Source organism: Amblyraja radiata, chromosome 13 (genome assembly GCF_010909765.2).
Source record: "Amblyraja radiata isolate CabotCenter1 chromosome 13, sAmbRad1.1.pri, whole genome shotgun sequence".
NCBI classification, from domain to species: Eukaryota; Metazoa; Chordata; class Chondrichthyes; order Rajiformes; family Rajidae; genus Amblyraja; species Amblyraja radiata.
This window is the reverse complement of record NC_045968.1, coordinates 2581717-2591101: the sequence shown is the minus strand read 5'-3', so window position 1 is coordinate 2591101 and position 9385 is coordinate 2581717. Positions and strand designations below refer to the sequence as shown.

Below are 9385 nucleotides of genomic sequence, written 5' to 3'. Positions count from 1 at the left end.
TGCAATCAAGCAGGTTGGAAGATCACACCCTAAATTATGGGAGGACCATTCAGAAGTTTGTTAATTGGGAAATAAGCTGCTCCTGAATCTGGTGGTATGTGTTTTCAAGCTTTTGTATCTGCTGCCCGATGGGAAGTCGGGAAGAGGGAATGACCTGGTGGGAAACGATCCTTGAATATGTTGGTTGCTTTACCGTGCCAGCATAAAGTGTAGATGGAGACAGTAAGGGGGAAGCTGGGCTATATGTTGGACTGGGCTCTATCCACAATTCCCTGCAGTTTCTTGCAGTTTTGGGCAGAGCTGTTGCCAAACCAAGCTGTGACTCATCCTGACAGAATGCTTTCTATGGTGCATCTGTAGAAGTCGCCCCGAGTCGTTAGAGACTTGCCAAACCTCCTTGGGTTTTTGAGGAAGTAGAGGCATTGCTCCCATTTGGATTGCAACCTTGTTGTGGTCGGGGAGCTCGTGTGTCTCAGTGACCCCTAGAGCTATGCCAGCGGGAGATTCGTCTCCTGTTAGGGTCTCCCATGCTGGACAGGTCGAAGGGTAGAGGTGAGACGAAGAGCGATCCACTGGTCCTCCAGGTTGGAGTTTGAGCACAGGCCTAACAACCCTGCCTCGTAAAACACATATGTTATGGAAACAGCAACTGAAGGAATCAACACTACTGGGTGGAGGACCTTCGTTGCTGCCCTACATGCCAGGAGGCATCATAGGCAGTAAGTAAGTAAGTAAGAGGCACTGGGATACTCTCTTGGACAAAGCTTCAATTAATATTTTAGATGACATACAAGAAGCCCCTGTGAATTCAGATTCCGTTCAAAATAATTAAGCTTTCTTTGCTGATAATTTAACATAAACACATGCACGTTGTACTCAATCTCAGGTTAGCTAATGAGATCTTTCCATGAATAAATGCCCTTGGGGATAAATGCATATGTGAGTTCAGTTTATGTATTTTCAGTTACTCATAGGTTATGAATTGTTTAATTATTTCCTTTTAAGTTAAATTCACTGTAAGCCTCCTGCTCTGAAATTCAATGAGTACAATGCTTTGATCTCCTGCACCACTGTTGCCTACATTCAGTTGCCAGCAACTTTTGTTATCTAAATATCAAAAACTGGTGTGGGATGTTAACTGTTCTTTATTAAGAGTCTTGGGTGGCATTTATATAATGTGAGACTCCAGTCATACGTCAGATAAGCAATCTGCCTTTCCGGAAGAACACAGATGAAGACATTGGATTATTATGAGGATTTAAGTACGCTATTTTCTTCTTGATATTCTCACTGATGATCAAGTCTGACCTGCTGAGTTAATCCAGCATGTTGTATCTTTTCTTGTAAAACAGCATCTGCAATGCCTCATATTCTCGCTGAGGACCTGGTTTGCTAAATTCAGTTCAAACCCACTGCCACTTACTCCAAATGTTTCATTTAGTTTTAGTTTGGTTTGGAGATACAGCATGAAACCCAGGTCCTTCGGATCACCATGTCCACGCTGACCAGTGATCACCGCACATGAACAGTATCCTACTCGCACTAGGGACAATTTACAATTTTACCAAGCCAATTAGCCTACGAACCTGTAAATCTTTGGAGTGTGGGTGGAAACCGGAGCTGCGGCCATTACATCTGTTAAAACATCCAATGCAAAATGAAACCATTTCATTCGAAGGAAAGATGTGGATTCACTGCTTAAAAGAGCCCTACTTCCAAACTAATTAACAATCCCACAACAATTAGGTCGCCATGGAGACACGAGGAACTGCAGATGCTGGGCTCTCGAACAAAAAACGTGAGCTGTAAAATAATGGGCAGCAGCAGTTGCTGTATTACAGTGCCAGAGACCAGGGTGCGATACTGACTAAAGGGCCTGTCCCACTTGCATGCGATTGCGTGCGTTTGGCGCGACCAAACGGAAGCGGAGTTCACACAATGTTCGTGCTAAGTACGCGCTAAGTACGCACTAATGTCATGCTTACCAATCAGCTGGAGCAGCAGGCGGGCCGAATGAATATGGGCGTCGCACGGCATCGGGCGGTGACGTCATCGCGCAAAGCCACGCGCTAGGCGTATGCCGTCAAGACGCTGCTTACGACGTCAAGACACTGCGTACGACCGCAATGCGCCTGCGTGCCAACAGGCCGTTGGCGCGCGAAGATTTCGGACACTGCCAGAATTTCGGAGCTCCGCGCGATGTCGGAACCTGCCCCGAAGAACTCCACGCTTCTAAGTGGGACCGGCCCCGCGCGGTCCATACGGTGCCCGTACGCCTCAAGCGACCACGAGGTTGCGTATTTTGCGAGCCAAGATCACGTAAGTGGGACAGGCCCTTAATGGTGCTGTCTGTACGGAGTTTGTACATTCTCCCTGTGACCTGTGTTGGTTTTCTCCAGGTGCTCCGGTTTCCATCTACATTGAAATAACGTGTGGGTTTGTTAGTTAAATGGTTTATCTAACTTGTCCCTAGTGTGGAGGATAGAACTAGTGTGCAGGTCAACACTAACTCAGTGGGCCGAAGGGCCTGTTTCCAAGCTGTATCTTTAAACTAAACTAAACTAAGTGCCAGATGAACCCAATGGGTCTGGCTAGCATCTGTGAAGGAGATGGGCAGATGATGTTTCAGGTCAGGATTCATCGTCAGACTCATTGTAGCAGGTGGAAAGGAAGCTGGAAAAGAGAGGTGGAAAGCTTGGCAAGTGAGAGGTGGATAAAAGTGTGGACTGGTGGATGGGTGGAGGAAGTGCCAAAGGCTGGGGATGAAAAGCATATGAGGAGAAAAGTGGAGAGAAAGGTGAAGCCAGAGGGTGGGATATAGGTGGAAGGAGATGGACGGGGTAGGGGGATGGGGGGTGGGGTGAGGGGTGGTGGGGGGGGGGGGGAGGGCGAAGAAGTGGGGGGAAAATTCATGTAACTTTGACCTGGCAGCAATGGCACATTTATAGTGTGAAGAAATCTTCACTCCTGTGCCGCCCTGAAACTGAGAAAGTCTGACACTCTGCATGACAAAGCAGCACATAATTATTTTCCTCAGTGTTGACAGTGTTCAACAACAACTCCGACCCCCAACTCCGACCCCCGACGCATGTGGCAAGGCATCCAGGCCATCACGGACTATAGACCCACCAACACCACCCCCACATCCAGCGACGCCTCCTTCCTTGAGGAGCTTAACCACTTCTATGGCCGCTTCGACAGGGACAATCTAGAGACAGCCATCAAGGCTGTGCTCCCTGCCGATCACCAACCCCTCACACTCACCCCCTACGATGTGTACGTGGCACTGAGTAGGACTAATGCACGTAAAGCTGCTGGCCCTGACGGCATCCCCGGGCGCGTCCTCAGGGCCTGTGCTGCACAGCTGACAGACGTCTGGACTGACATCTTCAACCTGTCACTTGCCCAAGCAGTTGTCCCCACATGCTTTAAAACCACCTCCATCGTGCCGGTGCCAAAACACTCCACTGCGGCAAGCCTCAACGACTTCCGCCCAGTTGCACTTACCCCCATCATCACCAAGTGCTTCGAGAGACTGGTCCTGGCACACCTCAAAGGCTGCCTACCCCCCACATTGGATCCCTATCAGTTTGCCTACCGCAAGATTAGGAGTATCGGGGTTCGGCGTCGGCGTTCCACCAGCCCGGCGTGAGGGCCTGAACATCGGGCCACCCGGGGCGGCGACTGCGGGTGCTAGGAAGGCCTCGACCACGAGTGCACATCTGGGAAGAACGGAGGGGAGGCTGGCTGGACTATGGTGCCTTCCTCACCTTGGTGCCATTGTGTTATGTTGTGTCGTGGACTTTCAGTGTTTGTGCTTTTTTTTAAATTCTATTTTATTTTTAATATGTTTTATTATTTATTATTATTTATTTATTTTTATTTTTATGATACTGCCTGTAAGGGAAATTCATTTCGTTGTCTCTAACTGAGACAATGACAATAAATTTGAATACAATACAATACAATACAATACAATAGTATGGAGGATACCATCTCAACGGCACTTCACTCCGCCCTCTCCCACCTCGACAACAGAGACGTAAGAATGCTGTTCATCAATTACAGCTCAGCATTCAACACCATTATACCCTCTAAACTGATCACCAAACTCGGTAACCTGGGCATCGACCCCTCCCTCTGCAACTGGATACTGGACTATCTAACCAACAGACCCCAGTCTGTTAGGTTAGACAAGCACACCTCTTCAACCCTCACCCTGAACACCGGCGTTCCACAGGGCTGTGTGCTGAGCCCCCTCCTCTACTCCCTCTTCACCTACGACTGCACACCTGTACATGGTACTAACACCATCATCAAGTATGCAGATGATACAACGGTGATTGGCCTCATCAGCAACAACGATGAGTCGGCCTACAGGGAGGAGGTCCAGCACTTAGCAGCATGGTGCGCTGACAACAACCTGGCCCTTAACTCTAAGAAGACCAAGGAGCTCATTGTAGTCTTCAGGAAGTCCAGGGGCGGCACGCACACCCCCATCCACATCAACGGGACGGAGGTGGAACGTGTTTCCAGCTTCAGGTTCCTGGGGGTCAACATCTCCGTTGACCTCTCTTGGACCCACAATACCTCAACTCTGGTCAAGAAGGCTCACCAGCGTCTCTTCTTCCTGAGGAGACTGAAGAAGGTCCATCTGTCTCCCCAGATCCTGGTGAACTTCTACCGCTGCACCATCGAGAGCATCCTTACCAACTGCATCACAGTATGGTATGGCAACTGCTCTGTCTCCGACCGGAAAGCACTGCAGAGGGTGGTGAAAATTGCCCAACGCATCACCGGTTCCTCGCTCCCCTCCATTGAGTCTGTCCAAAGCAAGCGTTGTCTGCGGAGGGCGCTCAGCATCGCCAAGGACTGCTCTCACCCCAACCATGGACTGTTTACCCTCCTACCATCCGGGAGGCGCTACAGGTCTCTCCGTTGTCGGACCAGCAGGTCCAGGAACAGCTTCTTCCCTGCGGCTGTCACTCTACTCAACAATGTACCTCGGTGACTGCCAATCACCCCCCCACCCCCCCCCCCCCCCCCCCCCCCGGACACTCCTCCCACAGGAAAATACACTATGTCTGTATACATGTAAATTGATTTATTTATTGAAATCATATTCTATGTCGCTCTTCCAGGGAGATGCTAACTGCATTTCGTTGTCTCTGTATTGCACACTGACAATGACAATTAAAGTTGAATCTGAATCTGAATCTGAATCTGACATCCCTCATCCTGACAAATACAAACTTATAATAAGTCATGAAATATTCAGTAACAATAATTGCCATGTGCTCAACAGCCTTTGATTAAGAAGCACTTTCATGCTGTTTTTTACACATCCATGTTCAATTTTAAAAAGCCGTATCAATTGAATCTCCTTGGAACGGCAGAAGCTGGTTTCAATATTTCATTTTGCCTCGCAACCATTTTAAAACCACATCTATTACAGTGTCGCTTCAAGCTGTGGCAACACATAGCCGTTTGATGAAGATGATCTTTGGCCAGTTCAAACGTATGGATGTGCAATTTTGTGATGGGTTGATGGAGCTACGGGCAAGTTACGCGACTGGAATTCTGTTGATCATTTTAGCAAACAAAGAAGCTGTGGGAAACATCAAAATTAAGCTTGAAGGAAAGACAGTACAATAACAATCAAAGTGGCTTTAATTTGCCATAAACTTCATCAAATGGGTGCTCAAGATACTTCAAAGTATGAGATTTGACATGGGAAAACATGTAAACTGACAGATGGCACAATGGGCTAAGTGTTCGGCTGGCAACCGGAAGGTAGCCGGTTCGAATCCCGCTTGGAGTGCATACTGTCGTTGTGTCCTTGGGCAAGACACTTCACCCACCTTTGCCTGTGTGTGAATGTGTGTGAGTGATTGGTGGTGGTCGGAGGGGCCGTAGGCGCAGATTGGCAGCCACGCTTCCATCAGTCTGCCCCAGGGCAGCTGTGGCTACAGAAGTAGCTTACCACCACCGAGTGTGACTGAGGAGTGAATGAATAATGCGATGTAAAGCGCCTTGAGTATTAGAAAGGCGCTATATAAATCCCATCCGTTATTATTATTATTATTATTATTAAACTAATAAAAACATATATAGCATGTTAAGGATAAAGTTGAAAATATCCACAGATTATTTTGTAGTTTAGTTTAGTGTTGGGGAAGTCCAGGACAAGGGGGTCACAGCTTAAGGATAGAGGGAAATCCTTTAGGACCGAGATGAGAAAAACATTTTTCACACAGAGAGTGGTGAATCTCTGGAACTCTCTGCCACATAAGGTAGTTGAGACCAGTTCATTGGCTATATTTAAGAGGGAGTTAGATGTGGCCCTTGTGGCTAAAGGAATCAGGGGGTATGGAGAGAAGGCAGGTACAGGATACTGAGTTGGATGCTCTGCCATGATCATATTGAATGGCGGTGCAGGCTCGAAGCGGGGTGGAAACAGGCCCTTCAGCCCACCGACCAGCGATCTCCACACACTAACACTATCCCACACACACTAGGGACAAATTACAATTATACCAAGCCAATCAACATACAAACCTGTACGTCTTTGGAGTGTGGGTGGAAACCAGAGAACCTGAAGGAATCCCACGCGGTCACAGGGAGAACCTACAAACTCCAGATAGGCAAGTCCCGTAGTCAGGACCGAACCCGGGTCTCTGGCGCTGTAAGGCAGCAACTTTACTGCTGTGCCACCGTGCCGCCCTGAGATCGTAACATGGGAAAGTAAAACCAGTGAAAACAGATTATGATATAGTAAAGAAACTAAGAACTGCAGGGGCTGGTTAATACACAAAAGGACACAAAGTGCTGGTGTAACTCAGCGGGTCAGGCAGCATCCTTGGAGAACATGGATAAGTGATGTTTCGGGTCAAGACCCCTCAAACCAACCCTCCACCCTCCCCACCTCTCCTTTGTCGCCCTATTAATACCAGGCTTTGTCCTGCCTCTGCCTCTCCCCTTCTTCTCCCCCACTACAATCAGTCTGGAAAAGGGTCTCAACCCGAAACGTCACCTATCTATTTTCTCCAGGGATGCTGATGTTGTATGTTCTCCCCGTGACCTGCGTGGGTTTTCTAAGAGATCTTCGGTTTCCTCCCACACTCCAAAAACGTACAGGTTTGTAGGTTAATTGGATTTCTATAAATGTAAACTGTCCCTAGTGTGTGTGGGATAGTGTTAATATGCGGGGGTCGCTGGTCAACGGTGGGATGAAGGGCCTGTTTCCATGCTGTATCTCTAAACTAACCTAAACTAAACAGAAGACTCTCTGGCTCCTAGTCCTCTTACATTTGAGCTGCCTATGCCTTTTAGAATTAAGGCAGAAAAGTAGCTATAAATCCTTTGCGAACTGCAGCATTTTCTCAAGTTGCAATAAATATAAGCCTTGAAATTATCCTTTGGAAAAACAAATGAAGGTTTTGTGATTTCATTTGGAGGTTTGCACTGCATTATTAGCTCAAGTGTCAATCAGTTTAAAATAAATGTGTTTGCTAAATTAGTGGAGCAAAGGGTTTTAGAATGGTGTTTGCCGTTATCCTGGCATGGCCTTCCAACACCTTCATTTATTTCGTATTACTGTTGCTTGTGTCTGATTCTGTAATAACACTAAACTGAATTGGGAGCTCAACTGATTTAGGCAGCTTATTAAATGCAGCACAGAACAGAACTCTCATAGGGGAAGCAAACTGGAAATCTAATTTCACCCACAGTTCACATTCAATCACTTGAATGTGGATGTCAGTACTTTAGAAAAAATAGCCTTGAAATAGCTTAACCATTTCCTCGGCTGAAGGTTAAGGATGCTTGCCTTGCACGAGAACTTGAGTAGATCATTTTGGATAGTTTTGTTGGACAAGATGATTCTCCAGGTCTTCTCGATACAATCGTCAATTGACACATAGTACAAATTCCTGTTTTCTTTTCTTTTAGAGGTGTAGCATGGAAACAGGCCCTTCGGCTCACCTAATCCATGCTGACCATCGATCCCACGTTCACACTAGTTCACACTAGTTCTACGTTATTCATGAGCTCCAGCCTTTGTATTTCCAACAATATTTTTTAATGATATAATAGTGCGATGCACAAAATTGGTGATGGTGGATGGACACCATCCAACACCATAAATGAATAGTGCTAATACATTCTGATGGTCTAAAGAAGGGTCCCAATCTGAAACATCATCTACAGTATCTATGTTGTCCAGAGATGCTGCCTACCCAGCTGAGTTACTCCAGCACTTTGTGTCCTTTTGTTTGTTAACCAGCAACTGCAGATCCTTGTCTCTAAAAGTACCAATACTTCTAGTGTTTTTATTTTTTATAGAAAGAGGGAGAAAGAGAGGGTAGAAAGTTACAAATAAAAAAGAAAGAAAAAAACACAACAGAAAAACAAGGGAGGTGGAATGGGTTACCTGTAATACATCAATGGAGATAGGTTCGTAGGTTATAAAGTATAGCTTTTCATCTGGTCCTGAGTTCAAGTTTCAGTTGGGTCCTCGTGCTGTGCCAATCTATCCCTTCAGATAGTTAATGAATGGAGCCCAAATTTTATGGAAAAGATCTTGTTTGTCCATTAAGACAAGTCTAATTCTTTCTAAGTATAGGGTCTCCGACATTTCCGTAATCCACAATTTAATTGTGGGGGTTGTAGGGCCTTTCCAAAATGTTAATATTAATTTTTTCCCGGTTATTATACTGTAGTTGAGGAAATTTCTTTGGTTTGTTGTGAGTGTTAAGCTTTGTTCTTATATTCCAAGTATTATTAATTTTGTGTCTGGGTCCAGTTTTGTATTAATAACTTCTGAAGTTATTTCAAAAATATCAGTCCAGAAATGTTTAAGTTTTATACAGTTTGCAAACGTATGTGTTAAATTAGCCTCTAGATGTAGACATTTATCACAAATAGGAGAGATTTGTGGGAAGATTCTATTTAGTTTTATTTTAGAGTAGTGTAGTCTATGTAAGACCTTGAATTGTATTAAAGTATGTCTGGCATTTAATGAACATTGATGTATTTGTTGTAAACTTTCGTCCCACATATCTTTCGTGATAGGGTGACCTATTTCATTTTCCCATTTGTATCTATATGGTTCGGTCGGTGGTACCTTGTTGTTTAGTAGGGTGTTATAAATATAAGCTATTAGTTTTTCGGTATTAGGATGCTTGTTCAAACATTCATCAAGAATTTCTGATTCCCTATTCCTGTAGACTTGTGTATTAGATTTAACTAGAAGCAGAAGTAATTGATAATGGAAAATTTTAATAATGTATGACTGATGTATATGAAAAGTTTTTTTTACTATAATATGTAACTACATTTTATAATATGTCTACTTCTAATAAATAATTAAAAAAAAAAAAAAAAA

General features: G+C 45.2%; 1 long non-coding RNA gene across 1 annotated transcript; it reads left to right on the top strand.

Annotated features, from left to right (window-relative positions):
• The first annotated feature begins 506 nt into the window (after window positions 1-506).
• Window positions 507-8964, top strand: LOC116980158. The gene is made up of 3 exons (XR_004413865.1): window positions 507-731; window positions 2704-2709; window positions 8954-8964. It is a non-coding gene; the product is annotated as an uncharacterized LOC116980158 (long non-coding RNA).
• Window positions 8965-9385: the final 421 nt, after the last annotated feature.